Genomic DNA, 18,775 nt, shown 5'->3' with positions numbered 1-18,775 from the left:
CTTTCCTCAACCCATGATTCTAAATTCATGGAGTCAACCCCTCAAAGACCACCCGCACCCCCCCCCACCCCCAACTAAGTGCTTTAGCTTGTTTTTATTTATTTATTTTTGCCTACTGAAGGAAGGACTATCTCATGGTTATTAATGAAAGTGATAGCTATCCCTGGTATATTTATCTTAGATTATGAGGTCGTTATAAAATGAGGTACCCGAAGCAGTCAGTCTGCGGTTGATTTGAAAACAGACGAGTCCCAACAATGAGCTTAAGGAAAGGTGTCAGGTATAAATCTTGTCTTCAAACAGTCAGGGTACATTCCAGACTTCAGAGACACTTCTTTGTGTAAAGTCTTTCTTTCTTTTTTTTTTCCCCACTCTCTCTTTTTTTTTTTAATTCTGCCTTTCTTTTCCTTGGGCCTGGAAGAGGATGAAAGCGCAGGGGTGTGTGCATTATTTTAGTCTGATAATGAGGGTGAGGCCCCCAGGCATGGTAATTTGGCAGCCCCAACACTTCCTGTAACAGTTTTAATTTTTTTTATCCAAGAGCTGCTTAAAGACAAAGATTTTTTTTTGTTGTTGTTGAACTGCTGGTGGTTCATTTTATGCAGGAACCGTGCAATTAATCTTGTTTATATTAAAGAGACAGGTTGCCTTTGTCAGCTTTCCTGAGCTATAATTAATAAAGATCAAAAACGTTACAAAGACATAATATTTGGCTTAATGCAGATGAGGCTGTGCAACATCTGCCCCAATTAGAGAATCTAAAAGAAAAACAAATATCCCGTGCCCTTTGGAATAGCTCAGTTATCTTAGCAAAAATATCTGATCAGGAGGAGTCTTCTCTCAACCTTAGCCCCTCCCATTAATTCTGGTGAAAAACTGGGGGCAGACATCAATTAAATTGTTATTTCCCAACTTCTAGTGCTAAAGACCAATTGGGTTTTATACATGATTGGAGGGGGTAAAAGTTTCTCCATGTGAAGGCAGCAGAAAGTTATTCAGGTGTGTGGGTGTAAATTAGAATGGCAGGAAGCCCAGGGAACTGGGACAGGGGCTAAGGAAGAGATTCTTCACACGATATTTCATGTGAAAAAATCCCAAGCGGCATTACCAGTAGGAGCTTTATATAACTATCCTACTTGTCCATTGTTCCCTCCCCCTAAAACCCTTTGGTTTAGGCTATTTAAAGTCTCTTGTCCAAAGAATTGTCATTAGGAAATGAAGCTCAGGAGTTAATCAGATGAAGCAAAAACTTATGGATTGTCTTTTTGAAGTACTATCAGCCTTTCTTACAGCAGCATTAATGTAAAAGGTACTACCGTTACCTACAAATGGAAGATGTCCAACTTACAGAATGCCACCACGATGGCCATCACAACTCTGTTTCCATTCCACAAACTCAAGGGCAAAGAAAAGGGAAGGGCTCAGAATATACGGTCAAAGATGTCAAGAAGGTATTGCCAAGTTGTAACTGCTCTTTTGAGACAGGGTCATCATTCTATCCCCAAAAGAATGAAAGGTCTTTGAGGAGAAGGACTTACATTTTAGTCCTTGTATCCTTAATAACCCAGCACAGTGCCTAGCAAGTAGCAAGCATTTAATAAATGTTCATTTAATGGTTATCACCCAAACCTTTTCATGCTTTCTGTACCTAAGACTTCAAGCAGCTTATAGCATAGTTCAAAGCAAAGGACTTTCCTGAGCACACCCACAACACAGGGAGTACAAATACCGACACACCAAGAAAACCAATAAGGTAACTACACCACCCAAAATTGTCTGGCATTGCCACAAAGAAGCCTAACCCAATTTTCTTGCTCTCCCTTCTGCTAAAACATCTAAGTATCTGTTTGGCTTTATAATAGAGAGAGTTAGTTACCTACATAGTTTGATTTGAAGAATACCAAAAAGAAATCCCCAGACTCCCAAGATGTCTCTCCTTCCCTGTTGTCCACTATTAGAGATTTACTCCTTTGGATTAATTAATTCATTATCCCTAGAATATGACTACCTAAAGGAAGAACAATTGACAAGTGTTTGTTACTTCAGTTTATCAGGTCACTTTCCTTAATGTCACTAGCTCAGAGAGATGAATATATAAGGAATGGTGGAAGAGGGGGGAGAAGAAGAATATTGGCTATGGAGGATTAGCGAGGCAAGGCAACCCTACATGATATGCCAAATGAGCAAGGCTAGATGCTGAGCAACAGACTACTAGTTAAGAGATGTAATGAAGCAGAAAGCAGTGAAGCCCTTATCACCTTAGACTCGCTCTGTAAGGAACATTCTTTCCCAATATAATTCAGAGTTTTAACTTGATAATCTAACATTACAGTCCATACATATGTGTGTTCCAGCATAGTCCACAGGTCTGGATGCTTAGGCTGAATTAGAAGTTCCTATCACTGGTCACAATATAACGATATAAAGAGATTAAGAAAATGCAATTCCCCACCTCCCCAATCCACAGTACACATTGAGTCTTAACAAATAACCCTTCGTCTGGGACAAACACAGTCCTCCTATGGCAGAGCCACAAGACTCTAAACATACTTGCTCTAAGTATCATTTTGGTCCATGTATCAGTTGGTCCAGGATAATAACAGCTAGCATTCATAGAGCACTCACTATGCACTGTCTTGGCTGTCATTTAAGTGTTTGCTTGTGCTTTTCCCTCCACCTGAAATGCTCTCCTTCCCAACCACCATCTCAGTAGAAACTGTAATCATCTTTCAAGGCCTAGCTCAAATGATACCTCCTCCAAGATCATTCCAATCACTCCTTCGTCCTCTGAAGTTCTATAGCACTTACTTTCTGTCTCATTCATGTGGTATTTATTACATTATAGTTCACATATTATCTCCCCAGCTAGATTGTAAGCTTCTGGAAGGCAGGGACTTTGTCTTTAACATTAGTGTGTCTTTTATAACACCCATGCCAACAGATTCATAGATTATTAGAGCTAGATCTACTGAACATAGTTGTTCTTCAACAAATTATCTATTGAATGATAAGGAACAAAGGACCTATGCCCAATAAGAGAGGAGAGGAAAGCAAAAGGAGGAAAAGGAAGGGCAAGGAGTGAGGAGTGATGGAAAGAACACATTTTAAGAGTGATAACTATGGTTGAAATCCCCATTTTGTTCTTTATTATTTATATGAATATGGACAAATCTCTTAATTTCTCTAAACCTCAGTTTCCCTATCTATAAAATATGGGTAATACCTGTTCTACCAATTTTACTGGTGATTGTAAGGATAAAGTGAGACAATAGGCACAAAGTGCCTTATAAATTGTTTTATACACACATACATGCATACATACACATATATATGCACACATATAATGGAGAGAGTATGTAGATGTGAGCCATAAGTGTTTGTGGATGCATCCCGCCAATCCCTGGTTTTAAGAAGGAGTTCCATAACAGGCTCATGGCCCTCCTCACCATGAAATTATCATTCCATGACAAGGGAGAGCTGGACTTCAATTTATCTCATTATCTCAATGCTTTTCTAATGAAGAGGCAAAAAAAAAAGAAATTCCCATTTCCTTAGCACCTGAAGAATTTCAAAAATGAAAAGTTATTTTCCCCTCCATGAACAGATGACATTTTTTAGTAATACATAAATTTATGTTTCACACAGACAAATCTATACTAAGTTATTTCAGAAATGTCTAGCAAGAACTGAAATTTCCAGTGTCTTTTGTTCAAAAATTTATGTTTACCAAGTTGAATGAAATTTAATTCAGCAGGAAAATAAAATTTTTGGTTATCATTTTTCAAAAATGCAGGTTGAATTCAAAGACTAGTTGAAATAAAATTAAGTTATGCCTCTACAACCTAACAAGACTCCTATCAGCAAAAGAGAAAGTCCTACAGCATATAATTGAAGTGTATACCTGCCTCCTGTGTAACCTTATGTTTTTTAAAGCAATTTGTAAAAACACAAATCACCAGCACAGAAATTGCTTGGTCTCCCCAGCTGACAACAATTTTTTTCTCTTTCTTTGCACCTCTCATTGAACTTTACTTATATCTACGCTAAACATGTTGCATTATCTATATTTTTGTTATAATATCTCTCCTCCTAGATGGTAAATTCTGTGAGAAAGGAATTGTGTTATCTGCTCCTGTTTTTATCCCTCATTATTCATGGTATAATATCTTATAGTATATATATGTATATATATATATATGGTATATACACATATGTAGTAATATATACACAATCAATGTTAAATTGTTGAAATTATATTATTAAAAATTCATCTGTTTTGCAACATGAATCAGATGTAATTCCAGTTTTATGAAATAACACATATTTTAGTCCACACTGAATATATCGATACTAGTTAGACAGATAGCATGAGCCATCACCATGAGTGAAATTAGATTATTCTAAACTTTTAGGTAATGTGTTAACCTTGTTAATATAAGAACAAAACCAAACTGGAGCATGGTATAGAAACCTGACTTGGATTTGAATCCTTCCTCCAACGTTTACTGCCTGTATTACCATGGGCATCATCATTTAACCCAGGAGTAGGGAACCTGTAGTCTCAAGGTCACATGTGGTCTTTGGGTCTTTGGGTCTAGGTCCTTGGGTGCAACCTTTTGAGCGAGTCCAAGTTTTACAGAACATATTTTTTTGTTAAAGGGATTTGTTCTGTGAAGTTTGAATTTAGTCACAGGACCCCACTTGAGGACCTAGAAGGGCACATGTGGCCTCAAGGTTACAGGTTCCCCATCCCGATTTAATCTATAGGTCTTACCTCACTGAGTTGTTGGGAAGATCAAATGATCTCTAGTATCTATATAAACTGCTTTTTTATTACTCTTTTCTTACTAGCTTTATGATTTGGGGCAAGCCATTTACCTCTGTGGGCGTCATTTATAATATTGTGGGACTGAATGAATGAGTACGAGTGAATGAATTATTAAAAAGCATTTATTAAGTGCTTACTATGTCCAAGGTATAGTTAAGTGAGACTAGGTGATCTCTAAAGTCCTTTTCATCTCTCATAATCTGGCTGTTTGATATATTTTCCTTGCTTTAGTGCTATGACTACTCTGCTACCGTCCTATCCTGTTATAACAAGAGAAAAGTGATATGCATGAAATAATCTACCAACACAGATCTCAGCGGAGTCTTAGAACAACTCTGTGAGGTAGTTACAAGTGTGATTATTCTGAACTTCAAGGATCTAAAGGATACATCTATGGCAGATCTATCCATCACAAGTCCAAACCTCATAGCTATAAAACTGGACATTTATATAATAATGAAATTATATTTTTTAATTAGGTATTATGTCAACACCACATGTGTTAAGTCTCTACAGGTTTGCTAAGCTGAGCTTTTTACCGTCCTGGGACAGTGTGTACGGCCCAGGGAACAGTTTTTAGTGATAGCCAAGTGGAAGGAGGTAATCACAATGGACAGAAAGCACAGTCAGCATGTTAATCATGATTTGATGCACATCAGTGTTGATGTCCAGATTGCGATGGGAGAATCATATTAGCACAGTGCAATTTAGATTAGACAGGAATGAATGAATTGAAGGATCACAGGCCAGGGCCATAAACATCTATTGACAAAGAAAGGACTTCCAGATGGACTGAACTATGAGAATGTCATAGTTATCGGTCAGGGGTGGGAGGGTGAGGGGAGGGTACAGAATTCCAGGATAGTAGATAATACTGTATGGATATCAACAAGAGTGTCAGAGTTTCCAAAATCCTTTGTGAGTGTTCAATAAAAAAAAAATGAGACGAAGTGGGTAATGCCTAAGATGAGTTGGGTTAAGAGCTCTGTTTAGGGGAAGAGTGAGTATTCCAGGAAAATAATTCATAAGGGAGTATTTTGGATTGACTCTTTAACAAGAAAGTTAGCTTTTTCAAAAAGTCTTAGTTATTCATGATAAAGATTTGGTATCTGATCTCAGGAGACTCTTCATGTTTAATATAGCTAGTATGTATTAAATGATGAAACGTATTTATTACTTGTGCTATTTTCAGCAAGTCATTAAATCTCTGGGGGCCTTAGTTTCCTCGTATTTGTCAGATGACCTCTGATTACCTACTTTAAAATGCTATGGATCCTATATTACGTATGTATAGGGGCATAGGGACTGGGTCTGTGATTTTTTTTGGTACTGGAAACTCCAAGGTGAGGAAACTCCCTCCAACAATGCAGGATGACACCTTCTCTGAAATTTAGAGTCTTAAGAGAGTCACTTAGCATTCTGAGAGCCCAGGCTCACCCAGCTAATATGTGTTAGAGGAAGGATTTGAACTCTGATCTTCCGGCTCTGAGACTGGCTCTGTACACCACACTGTCTGTCTGCAGTGTTTATGGTAGTCAGTCAACAAGCATTCATTAAGTGCCTACTATGTGCCAGGCACTGTGTTAAATGCTGAGGATATAAAGGAAGGCAAAAGACAATCACTGTCCTCAAGGAGATCCCAATTTAATGGTGTGTATAAATATCACATACATATATGTATATTGACATAGTCTTCTGACAAACGTCTAGGGCAAATTATCTATATTGTGTCATAACAGCAGAAGGGAGCCCTTTGTAACTGCCCAGTCCTGTGGGTACTGAAATCAGTTTGGCATTCATCTGAATAGTAGACCAGAGCTAGAGAAAGAGTAAAAAAGAGAGAGGGAAGGGGGAAAGGCAAAGAAAGAGGAAGAGGGAAAAAGAGAGAGAGGAGAGAGAAACAGAGACAGAGAAAGTGAAAAAGACAGGCAGATGATTTAAACAAGTTAATTTTAAACTTTGACTGCACCTTAAGTCTGGATTTCATTCAAGAGGATTTTTCAGTACAGTTATGGGGGATTGCCAGAAGGAGAGGGAGATCTTGTGTCCTTATAACTGTGAATCATTTCACATTCCTCACAATTGGCTATGATTCCCTTATGCCTTAAGGAGTAATTCTTCACATAACAATGCAGAGAAATGGAGGAAGAATACTTAACCTAGTTGAACTCCTCGTCCCCACCCCACTTCTGACTTTCGGAAATTTGTCAGGAATTGAGATATCATATCATCCTCATCCTCATCCTCATCATCTCCACATGTTTATTTAGCATGCACTCCTTTCTCCTCCATAATTTTGTCCTCTTTGATGAGTCTTTCATCTGTTCTCACGTTCATTCTGTCAGCAGATCCATTCCTATTTCCCATCTTCTCTTGTCCACTCTGCATCTGGATTTTCCTGCTTTCCAACCCTTCCTCTGCTAATCTAGGAATTCTTATCCTTTTTTATGTCATGGACCCCTTTAACAGCCTGGGAAAACTTATGGAACCTCTCTCACAATACTGTTTTTAAATGGTTGAAGGAAATTTTTGATTTCTGTTAAAGGTTAGTAAGAAATAAAGATGTAATTTTTCCCCATCCAAGCTTACAGATGCTTGTCTCTCCATAGACCCCTTGGGATGGTGGGGGTGGGGAATGAATTCTAGATGAAAAACCCCTCCTCTGATCTATTCTCCGTGCCTCAATAAGCATAGTCTTCCTCGGATGTATTTTTGGTCTTCTCACTCTCTTTCTCAGAGTCAATACTCCAATATTCCAATGAATCTGTGATTTCATTCATACTGGTATTGCCTCTAATGATCCATAACACAGCCTATTAGAGGAAGTGTGGCATATTGGATAGGGCATTGGATCTGGGTTCTAATTCCACCCCTGACAATTACTAGCTATGGGATTATGGGCAAGTAACTTCACAGAGCCTCAGTTTCCTTATCTGTAGAATGTGCAGGTTGGAGTAGATGGCCTTCAAGATTCTTTCCATTTTTAAATTTATTATCCCATGAACTATTCATGTGTGCCCATACTATGTGACCCTCATTCATGTCCTCCCAAAAAAATTGCCACAAGAAGTCCACCCAGCATGCATGGGGCCTCCCTCTCATTTTGTTACATAAGAAGAATACCAGTGAAGTACAGATTATTCCTCCCTTTTTCTATGTGACTGGCTTCTGTCATACCTTTATTTGAAGATTTCCTTTACACTGCAGGTACACAATGGATAGAGTGCTGGGCCTGGCATTAGGAAGATTTAAGTTCAAATATAGCTTCAGACACTTACTAGCTGTGTGACCTTGACCTTGTATGCCTCAATTTCTTTATATGTAAAATGGATATAATAGCACCTATCTCTCAGAGCTGTTTTAAAGCTCCAATAGGATACTTGTGAAACCCTTAGCACCTAACACAGTAGGCATTATTAAATATTTTTCCCTCCCTCTTCTTTTCAGAGCTTCTAGAGCACAATCAAGCCTTGACCTAGTACTGAAGTCATTTCTTCTCAATTACATTTTGTTTCATACTCCCTAATCCCTCTAGGAATTTTGCTTTTTCCCATATGACTTGCCAATTCTTGAGGAAATAACTATTCCCCTTTCCCTTTTTCCCACTCACACTTTTCTTCCTGGAAATCTCTATTCAAGTCATACTTTCCATACAAGTCTTAGAAAAATATAGGTACTTAAAAGCTGTTTCTAATATATACGCTAAGTGATTTTGAGTGGGTGTGGGTTTGTGATTTCACTGGTGTACAGAACTCCCAGCATGAGAGTTCAAACTCCCTCCACTTCAGCTTATAATTTTGGAAGTTCATCTGAAGCATTGAAAAGCTAAATGACTTGTCCGTGGCCACACAGATAATTAAAGACATGATCTGATTTGCGACTTCCAGTCTTCTCTAACCATTAGACTGTACTGCCTCTATTTAGAATTCGGCTCTACAAACATTTAATTGATGCCATATGTATGTCTATTTTGTGCTGGGCAATGTGAAGTTTGGCATAGTCCCTTACCCTGGAAAGGTTTAAATCTAAAGTGGGGAAAGTGTGAGTCAGAACTGGTCACTTATAAGCCACAATGCAGTAGGAGAAAGAGGTGAGTGGGTAGTGCACAGCCACAAGATAGAGGACTAGACAGTGTGGGATCAGAAGTCTCAGGTTAACAGGAGTTAGGAGCACTGGACAACCTTTCTCCTCCTCAGGATGGATCACTTCATGACTGCCTGCTTTCCTGTGCCCAAGTCACTGCTGCTGTTACTATAAACCAAAGGCTATGTGTTTTCCTAATTTGGGCAGATCCTTTGGAGTTTGTTTTAAGTTAAGGCTGCCTTGCAAGTCCTTGCTGAGTCAATGAGCTCCTAGTCCCTGTGATAACCTTTGCTGAAAGATCTTTTGCCAACCTCACTCTGGCACTCAAAAAGAAAAGCTCTGGTCTTCTTCTGAGTCTTTTAAAGACTATATATTGCCAGCAGCATAAACTTGCAACTTAAATTACACGGTAATTTAGATAAACCACGTGTCTTTAAAATATGCTTTTTAAACTCATCAAATACCCAAGTTTGGAGAATATCTCCCTCTTTAGACAAGCGTTTGATGAAAGGAATATCTTTAAAAAGTTAAGAACTTTGAAAATAATGACAGCACTCCTCCTTCATCTCTACCTGTTGTAATCCAACCCAGCCTTTGAGGTCCAGTGAAGACTTCCCTCAAGGAAAGTGCTGGGAAGATTTGCCAAGAGAGAAAGGGATGACTGAGGGGAAAGGGGGAAGGGGAAAAGTTGTTTCCTCAGGGGCGCAAGTCATATGGGGAAAGGGGGCAAGCCAAATTCCTACAGGGATCATAACATTTTGTGGTTCTCTTTAATTTTTATCAAGTTCTACTCACAAATATGTGTGTGTGTGTGCATGTGTATGTGTGTGACAGAGACAGAAACAGAGACAGAGAGAGAGAGAAAGAGAGGGGGGTGGGCAGGAACCATTTCCTAGTTATTGTATCTCAGCTAGAGCATACATAGTACAGTATGCTTGTTCATAGCAACAACTAGGTCACTAGATAAGGAAGGCTGCCACACCTGGAGTTGGGAAGACCTGAGTTCAAGACACATAGACACTTACTAGTTTTTGGATCCTGGAAAAGTCGCTTAAGTTCCAAAAGTAGCAGTTTCCTCATCTATAAAATGGGGCCAATAATAGTACCTATCTCACAGGGTTGTTATGAGGCTAAGACGAGTGTGTGTGTGCGTGTGTGTGTGTGTATAGTATATATCCATTTGTAGACCTTGAAGTGCTTTACAGATCTGTAAATTATTGTTTATAATATATAATATAAAATTATTATTATTGTTATGGCAGAGGTTTCATAAATTTTATTTGAGTGAATAAATAAGGCTGTACACACTGGCATATATTCAGGAGACATGAAACTCCTAGTGAAGTTGAAGAGTTTCCAGGAAAGGTCAGCCAAATGACCCTGAGGTCAGTAAAGGGTTCCTACTAGAACGGAAGGTCCTTGAGGGCAGGGCCTGTGTCACTTTTGTACCTGTATCCCAAGCACCTAGCACAGAATCTGGTCCATTGCAGGTGCTTAATAAATGCCTGGTGGTTGATTTAAAGGAGATAGATGAGGAGAATTGGAAAATATTCCTACAAGATATCAATTTAGTGCTAACCAGAAATCCTATCTGGGTTGTAGCTATTTGCTACTCATTCAGAGGTATCAGAAATCCATGATACTGGAATAATGTATCACTTTCCTCTTTTAGAATCCCTAGCTTCCTTCAAACTGAAGCTCAGCTCAAGTTCCACTTCCTTACGTGAGGCCTTTCCTGATCCTTTATGCTTAGTCTACGTATTATTTGTATGTATACATGTATGTATAATTTGTACTTAACTTGTATGTGTACATATTTCCTCAAGGGCAGCTAGGTAGTGCGGTGGATAGAAAACCAGTGTAGGAGTCAGGAGGATCTGAGTTCAAATCTCACCTCAGACATTTGACACTCACTAGCTGTGTGACCTTGGGCAAGTCATTTAACCCCAATTGCCTCATCCTGGGTCATCTCCAGTCATTCTGATGAATATCTGGTCACTGGATTCAGATGACTCTGGAGGAGAAGCGAGGCTGGTGACCTGCACAGCCCTCCCTCACTCAAAACAAAGTCATGTCAAGTCATGTCATTATTTCTCTGATGGCATGGTCTTCTTTGGAAATGAAGGACAAACACACACACACACACACACACACACACACACACACATACATATTTCCTCAACAGAATGTAAGCTCCTTGAGGGCAGGAACTGGTTTAATTTTTTTTTTTTACTTTGTATTCCAGCACCTAGTTTATAATAGACATGTAATAAATGCTTTTTAATTAATTGACCTTTTTTAATGGCTGTACATTTACTCTCAAATCATTCCCAAATTTTCAGTCTGATATTACTCATGGTCAATAATTTTTTGGCAATTCAAACAAGGAATCCTGGGTTCATTTCAGAAATTTCTTAAAGACACAGAGACATTCTCCACTTTTAATATTTTACCCTAGTTAGTGGGTTTGGGGCGGGGGGGAATTGTCTTATTATTTTCACTCTGTCGTCCTCAGGCTCCAAACACTTTGGCACTGCTTTATGGGGCTTGGCATGGGAATCAATGGCATTCTGACTTATGGTGACTGTGAGGTTCATAATGAAACACCTCATAAAAGGCATCTTTAAATACTACACCCTTTGATTCATAGGCAGGCCACGGAATAAACAAGAAAAATCTTTTAGGACTGGAGAGCACTGGAAAAGCCACAAGAAGGAGAATGAAGCTGAAAGTCAGTCCTTTTGTTTAGTCTCACCACAGAGCAACTGTGTGCTTCTTCCTGGAGCCCTAGGACAAGTCCAGAGTTACCAAGTCACCTGGAAGTATAGAACCACCAGCCAACATGGGTACAAATACAGCCATCAGAGCACAAAGTTTAGTGTCACAGGACCCGGATTCAAATCACTCATTACCTGTGCAACTGGGCAAATCTCTTCACCTTGCTGGCCTCAGTTTCTTCGTTTATAGAATTGGGGAACTGAATGAGATATCTCCCAAGGACCAACTCTAGGCATCAGAAAAGAAGACAGAGAGACAGAGATGTATTTTGTATGCTAATATGTTGCCATTACTTTGGAATGGTGAATAAAGTAACGGACTTAGACTGAGGAAGAATCAATCTGAATCTTGCCTTTATCAGTTACATGACCCTGAGCAAGTCATTTTAACTTCTTGTCCCATTTCATCTACAAAAAATGACAGCACATGACTCAGTGGTGTTACAGGGGTCAGACGAGATAACATATGGTAGGGGTATGGAAAACTCCCACCCTTGATATATGTAAATCACTTTGCGAAACTTAAGGTGCTACATAACATCCGCTATTGCGATGAGCTTTCAATCTCACAAAGTGTCCATTTTCTGCCTCCCCTGCACCAGGAAATTCATGTGTTCTAAAACGCTTCCTAACAAAAGCAGACGCCCAAAGAGCCCTTTTTCTTTTTCTGAAATTCACCAACTTTCTTTAATAGAATACTCCTGAAACCCAAGACCATTTTCTACCAATAGAAATCAAATCTAAGAACCTACAGTGATAAGTCGGCGGTCCTGCTCACTTCAAAGGACTTGGAAAGGCTTCCCAGCACAGTGCTAACCAGACAACTAAATCTGCTCTTTGAAGGACAAGCTCTGTCTTCAATACAGCAGTTTGTATTCTTTCCATAGTTAAGGGAGGCAAGGACCCAAAGACTCCGTATAAATCCCATTTTCCAAAAGAAAATACTACTCCATCAAAAGGAAAGAACTCCTCCAAACCACATGATTTAACAATCACATGCACAGACTACTGAAGTACATGAATAACCTGTACTTATTCAGCGCCCTGACCTTCTAGCATCCAGGACTTTGACATTTCATCTCCACAACCTCTAGCACATAAAGAAGGAAAGGTCGATAGATATTAAAGCATGGTGGTTAGAAAGACAGTTGTACATGACTAAGGTGAACATGTATTTAATACAAATGTATGTGTAGAGCATATATAAAACTGTATGCAGTCTCAGGGAGGGAGTGGGAAGGTGGGGGGAAGGAGGAGAAGAAAGGGGAAAAAAATCTAAGATATATGGAAGTGATTGTAGAACACTGAAAACAAATAAAATAATTTTTTAAAATAAAAATAAAAAATAAAAAAATAGAAAGGCAGTTGCAGGCAGGAAGACCTGAGTTCAGGTGCTGCCTCTGAGGTGATCCTAGCCACAACCTTATGGAGCTCCAGGCAATAAGAGCTGATATTAGTATAACGCTTGAAAGTTTGCAAAATACTATGCATGCATTCTCATTTTACCCTGACCGTAGCCTCCTGAGCCTTAGAAGAGGCGCCATTCTACCCTGACAGAGGGAATTTTTCACTGAGGCTTCTTTGAACTGTTAAAATCAGAGGTGCTGTGCAAAATTTTTTCTAAAATAGCCCCACTTTACAGGTGAGGAAACTGAAACGGATAGGCAAGCGTTTTATCCAAAAGCCACCCAGCTAGGTAAGGGTTAAAACTGTCCTTGCACTTTCTGCCAAACCATAGAGAAGACGCAAGAATTCAGGGAAAAAGGATGATAGATTTAGAATTAGGCTGGAGACTTTGCTTCTGTTTGATACAGGCCAACAGAAATGTCAAATATTTACTCTACTAAGTCAGTGAACATTTATTAAGCGCCTACTGTATATCAGGCACTGTGCTAAATGCACTCTTCTCCATAAGCCAACCTGGATAATTCATTCAGAAATTTATTCTACCTTCTACCCAAACTTTTGCCCAACTAGCGGTGAAATTCAAGGCTCGTCTCTGACTAGTTTCTACCTGCCCCTGGCCATGGTGATTCTGCTGCTTTCAGTCTCCTGAGAAAGTGTTTGCCTGTAGAAGTTCACTCATGACATCAGCCCCATGAATGCCTCAAAAGAAAGGCATGAAGTGTGAGTATCATTACAGCATAATCTATATTATATAAGTGTATAACCTAATTATATTGCAAGGAATGAATTAAACCACTAATAAGAGATTTCCATCTCTAAGTCCCAAAGTGCCCTGGCTTTATGGGTTGTGAACCCCCTTCTCTGTTTTCCAGCCTGTTTTGGATACAAGAGGTTACCCAGTTGGAGCTGTGGTGGTGAATGGTAGCACCAGCCCAGCCTCCTATCTGGTGCTCTCATTAATTCAGCAACAGCCTTAGCTCATCTTGCTTCCTCCCCCCAAGGCCTTTGCATTACTTGAAAAGAAAGCGCTGAAAAACAAATTCTCTTTCAAACCGGTAGAACAAGGCCCTGCATTTGACAGAAAGATCCAAATTTATGAGTTTACTTACTTCGTGCTAGGACTCGAATTTTCTCAAAAGACCTCTCCAAAGGGGGGACAGTAAATGGTTATTTATAACCACTGGAACATCCCAGTCACCTGCATGATCAAACACCAGCTGGAGCTGGGTTATTTCCCTCTGAGTCCCAGCTGAGGAGTGAGGGAAGGATTGGCTTAATCCTGAGATTAGGGAGGGAAGAAATTTAACGCTTGTGAACAAACAAACAGCTGGAAAAGTCCAGTCCACTCCAATCTAAAAGTTTTGGGAGTAACCAGTTTGAATGGGGAGGTATTCGGTCTTTTGAGTAAGAAATACCCCCATATTCTCTTGCAGTAGGAATTCTGACCTCATGGGGCAGCCCAGACAGCTATTCTTGTACCCTGTGATTTTGATATATCTAGTAACCAGCAGAACTGACTTGTCTAATGTGTGCATGTGTGTGAGTGGATGTAACAGAGAGGTAGAGACAGAGGTAAAGGAAGAGAAGGAAAGGAAAGACTCTTGAATCTCAGTCACCTACCACTGAAGATGCTTCATTCAGGAATAATTCCTGCTGATACAGCATTTTAAGGTTTACAGATTGCTTTCTTCTCAACAACCTTGTACCGGTGTTATTATCCGCATTTTATAGATAAGGAAGCTAAGAATACTAGGGCATCCCAAATTCACATAGCTGGTAAGTATCAGAGCCAAGCTATGAATGTAGGTTTATCCCAAGTCCAACTCCAAGATTCTTTCTGTAATATCAAACTATCCCAATAACCATCACCCTTTCTACAGTCAGAAAAGCCAGGCAGCAGGGAACGCTGAGTCCTTCCAAGAATTTTCAGATCATTAAGTAGGACAGAATTATGTCCACATGTACCAACTGATGGCTCTTTCCCTCTCCCCATTTCTCCCCCTTAGATTTTTTTCATCTTTTTGCCCTATGTCCCCAGAGCAAGACAATGAAATCATCTGCCTTCACAAATACAGTCAGTGTCCCCCTGGTCCCCCCCCACACACACACTTCCTGATTTTCTCTAGAATTATCATTCATTTCTAGCAGAATTCCAGGTCGAGTTGCAAAGGATGTCGGTGGGCATCTGGTCCGCCTCCTTCATATTCTGATGCCCAGAGAATACCCAAGGGAAGGTGCCTTTTTTCCTCACTGGCTTAAATGCCAGTGGAGTTTTAAGATAGCAAGATGCCTTTGCCAAGAGTAATGAGAAAAAGGCAAATGCGTGCACCCTGTGACTCCTCTTGTGGCTTACATCAGTGCCTGTTAGAAATTACTTCTCAGCCAGCTAGGGTGCTGACTTGCCGTTAGGAACCAAGAGTCAAATATTTCTCTGAGGAAAATTTAGATTACTTACCACTTACTGGATCTTTATCCAACAATGGTTATTGGGAATCATTTGTAAGAGAAGTCATGGCCTCAAGGCCACATATGGCTCTCTAGGTCCTCAAGTAGGGAGGACCTGCATGTGGCCTCAAGGCCATGGGTTCCCACCCTTGGTCTAGAGAATCAGACAGTTAGGATGGAGCTCTAGGTTTAGAATCAAAGACCCAAGTTCAAATCTGACCTTGGACTAAGATGTGTGAACCTAGACAACTCACTTAACCCATGTCAACTTCAGTTTCCTCTTCTTTAAAATTGGGATGATAATAATAGCATCTGCCTTCCAGGGTTGTCATAAGTATCAAATGAGACCATGTTCATAATGTAAATGTTATACAAATGACAGCTATTTTTATTATTACTGTTATCTGTTGGGCAGCTAGGGAGTTAGAGTACCAGGCCTGGAGTCAAGAAGAGCTAAGTTCAAATGCAGGCTCAGACCGTTCCTAGCTGTGTGACCCTGGGCAAGTCACTTAACCCTGTTTGCCTCAGTTTCCTCACCTGCAAAATGAGGTGAAGGAATTGGCCAACCACTCCAGTATCTTTGCCAAGAAAACCCCAAACGGGGTCCCAGAGTTGGACAAGACTGAAAATAAATAAATAAGACTGTTATCTTGGTTCAAATTCCACCTCTGAAACTAACCAAGAGTATAAGACCAGACAAGTCACTTGACCTCTAGGACTTATTGGAGTTATAATCTGCACTGGCTATGGAAGTTATTAATAATAATTGCTGGTATTTATATAGAATCTCCTAAGTACCACACATTGTGCTAAGCACTTTATAAATATCTCATTTGAATCTCACAACAATTCTGGAAGGTAGGTGCTATTATTATCCCACTTTACAGTTGAAGAAACTGAGTCAGACAACAGTTAAGTGACTTGCCCAGAGTCACCGAGCTAGTATGTATCCGAGGGGGGATTTGAACTCCTAGCCTAACACTCTAGACACTATGCCACCTAGAATTTCCACAGAGGGCATTCTCAAAACTGAGATGAAATCATATATCTTTCTTGTATGATGCATTAAATCATTTGTAATGGCCAATAAGCTATTTCAATACATAGTCCAATAACCTGTTACTGTTAGTAACCTGGTTACTGTTGTGTGTTTAAGCCTAACAGAAGTTAAAACGATGAAATCCACCTGATGAGGCTTTGGCCAGACTCATCATTTCCCTTCCTCTTTGATGTTACTCTTTGGCCCCACAGTGTGGATGATATAGAAAGGTACTGTATATTTAATTCCTATGTCACTAGTAACTAGTGTGTAAAGTTTCCATGGCAACCACCTGCTGAGCTAAAAGTGTTATTTACATAGGTCCCAGTAAGCCTTTCAAAGAGGCCGATTCAGGGGAAAGCAGTTTGTCCTGGAGGGAAAAGGAAAAGGGGACCCTGGTGCTTTCCAAATTACTGTAGGGGAATAGAAGCAGAGGTGACTACAGCCATTTAGTGTTCTATCACTCTATTGTCCGGAGCAGACTTGGACAACTAACAAAGGCAATGTCTCTGGGTCTCCATAGCACTAAGAGCAAATAAGCCCGTAAAGAGAAGTATTCCTAAATGGAAAGTGTCCCGTTGACATGTTGGCCAACCTACCTCCTGATGACCAGATGGGACTTTACCTAAGTTTGAAGAATCTTTAAGAACTCCTGGGAGATATAGTCAATAAGTAATTAGTAAGCACCTGTTATGTATCAGTCACTGTGCTAAGTGCTGAAAATACAAAGATAAAAGGTTAACTCCAATGAGTTCAATGGGGGGAAATAATTGAAATGTTGACATACTGTGAAAAGTAGTTTATCATAATGCAAATACTGTTTCCTTCGGTTTGAAAAAAGCAGAATATACCAAACAATGAAATCCAAACGTATCTATGAAACTTTGAGAACTCTAATTTAATAACTTTCTAAAGGCAATGGAACTTGGATGTGCCCATCTATAAATGGTCAGGTTTATTCATGCAGGCCACACTGTGACACTAAAGTGGCTTTGGAATTTCATTGATGCCCTTAAGACATCTATACATCCATACCAGACATCCTGGGCAACTCTTGTCCATGTTCTCCCATAAAAATCTGGTTAAAACCTGAGGATATCTTTCCCCTTTGGAGCCAAAAACTCCAATTCCTATCTTTAAGCTTTAAGTGATATTCATCAACCTTAGATACCTTCACAGGAGGTCCACCCCAATGTGCTAGAAGCCTTCCTTTAGAATTTGGGGATCCTTAACTTTTTATGTGACGTGGATCCCTTTGGCACTGTCTAGTGAAACCTGTGGACCTCTTCTCAGAATAATGTTTTTAAATGTACAAAATAGAATTACATTACAGAGAATTACAAAACAAACCAAATATATTGAAATAACTATCCATTGAAAAAATAAGTTCCCTGACCCCAGGTTAAGAATCCTTGTTTTAGATCACTTGACATTGTATATATACCAATGGACTCCATGTCCCTTGGTTTATCTTTGCTCCTGCTATATGACTCACTAACTCTCTCTGATGGCATCCTTTGTGCCACCATTCCAGTAGAATTTGTCAGTAGTAATAGTGATAGCCAGCCAACTCCCATGATGTACCTCTTACCTCTTCATTCCCCTTTGCAACTTTAATTGTGCATTCTGTGCCTCGAAGCTATTTTGCATCGCTGAAAAAATATTGGTTTTTTAAAAAGATGGACTTTTGTTTCAGGAAGAAGCTTGTCATTAAAAAGCACTACAGGTTTTCAAAGGCAATCCAACCTACTTCCATTCCTCCCGTGCAGGATATGTCATATATCACACAGAACAATGTAATATAAAGATTTTTTTTTACCTAACACATTTTATCATATTACAAATCTTACAAATAATTATATATTAGCATTATATAGTAATACTGAGATGATGAATTTTTCAGAATAGATACTACTTATAGAATATATATCCAGGCTATTTAATCTACAGCCAACTGATTTTTCTCTTAAGGGCTAAGAGAATGTATGCCTGCCTTAGAACAGTCAAGCTCTAGGCATTGGTTCTGGGCCAGACTTGGCTTCCTCTCCGCCCACTGAATCTCTTTCCAGTTAAGAGTTCCTATTGACTTCAAAGGGAGTCAATGGACTGGGGAAGAGAACTGAGATGAGTGGGAGGAAGGGAAAAGATTGGAGAGAGTGAGAGCTAAGTACCCCTCGAGTTTCAAGTTGCAAGGTC

The 18,775-nt window shown here is 39.6% G+C and overlaps 1 protein-coding gene across 5 annotated transcripts in view; it reads left to right on the top strand.

Annotated features, from left to right (window-relative positions):
- EDAR (ectodysplasin A receptor) overlaps nt 1–18,775 on the top strand; it is a 120,919-nt gene that overhangs the window by 44,545 nt on the left and 57,599 nt on the right. For 2 of the 5 annotated variants that reach the window (XM_072621830.1, XM_072621834.1), the window contains exons 2-3: nt 13,666–13,815; nt 16,697–16,809. The exons of 2 other annotated variants lie outside the window; for them this stretch is intronic. The gene's annotated coding sequence lies outside the window, so the exon portion shown is untranslated. The remainder of the gene's footprint in view (nt 1–13,665; nt 13,816–16,696; nt 16,810–18,775) is intronic. One more of the 5 variants, XM_072621832.1, reaches the window with a different exon arrangement.

Source organism: Notamacropus eugenii, chromosome 6 (assembly GCF_028372415.1).
Source record: "Notamacropus eugenii isolate mMacEug1 chromosome 6, mMacEug1.pri_v2, whole genome shotgun sequence".
In the NCBI taxonomy this organism is placed as follows: Eukaryota; Metazoa; Chordata; class Mammalia; order Diprotodontia; family Macropodidae; genus Notamacropus; species Notamacropus eugenii.
This window is presented reverse-complemented; position numbering and strand designations above follow the sequence as displayed.